The following is a 1,204-nucleotide window of genomic DNA, read 5'->3' on the forward strand; positions in this document are numbered from 1 at the left end:
TAAGACCAGACAAACTCAAAGTGAACATACAGGAACTTAAGTACTCAGACCAAACAAGGATAATTAACTAGGCACACCTGAACAGAATAATAAAATCAACACAACAAGGGAAACGGTGCAAAAGGAAAACCAAGATTCAAATTAACAGAAACCGTGACAGTAATGCCGAGTTCACACTGCACGATTTTAGCCCGATTTTTCACTCGCCGACAGGTTTTGCTAAATCGCCGACAAATGCCAGACATCGGAGGCAAATCGGTGCTCGTTCACGCGAGTGAATCACACAGTGTGAATTATCAAAGACGTGATTGTCAAATTAATTACATTGATAATGAAATGTATTTTGAAACTATTTTGTATACCTGTAACTAAAACAAGATTTTTATATCACATGTTGGTCCTATTTTAAGGTTATTTTATCTTTATTGTAGTGAGAATAACAAACAATGAATAATGAATAGAGGCGATAACGCATAACTGATGTGGTGATGCGATGAATGAACTAAATCATCTGTTATGAATTGAAGAGATAACAAATAACATGTATATTGCATTGCAGTAACTTAGTCCGTTGTGCAGTGAAGAGATAACACATGACAGGTGCTTGTTGCACTTCATTGCATACAAGAACTAACTCTGAAGAGAAAAACATTGAAGAGAAAAAATCATATATGCTGTTGCATAGCAATAAATGCTAAGAACTAACTGTTTCATTGTTTTGCATACAATAATTAACTTATTGCATTGTGCATATTGTGCATAGAAGTGATAAAGTTCAAGTGATCAAGTTTTTTTTCACTGAGCATTGTATTGTTTGTTTGTTTTGTTTGTTTATGCACAATATACACATTTTTGCAATGTTATTGCACTACGTGCATGTTTAACCTCCAGTGTGAGGTAGTTATTTATTTTTATTCAGTTTGCACATTTTCAAGTTTCAAAAAAATCTAAAAATTAATTTCTGGTTAAACCATATACTTGAAACGGTAGAATTTTGATATGTTACAAAAGAGTTGTAAAATGTAATGGTCACAATTATGTGCTTTTGAAATATGTTGTGGCAAAGCAAATAAAATGCAAAACTGTATTACTTCTGAAAAAGGTTTTTGTTTTATCTTCCCAGAAAAGTAATAATTTTGATATATGTTGTGGAAAAGTTATTTAGCTTTTTTCAACTGAGAAATAAAGGCCCAATGTGACATAT

Source organism: Sinocyclocheilus rhinocerous, unplaced genomic scaffold, assembly GCF_001515625.1.
Source record: "Sinocyclocheilus rhinocerous isolate Xijiao unplaced genomic scaffold, SAMN03320098_v1.1 scaffold1270, whole genome shotgun sequence".
NCBI lineage: Eukaryota > Metazoa > Chordata > Actinopteri > Cypriniformes > Cyprinidae > Sinocyclocheilus > Sinocyclocheilus rhinocerous.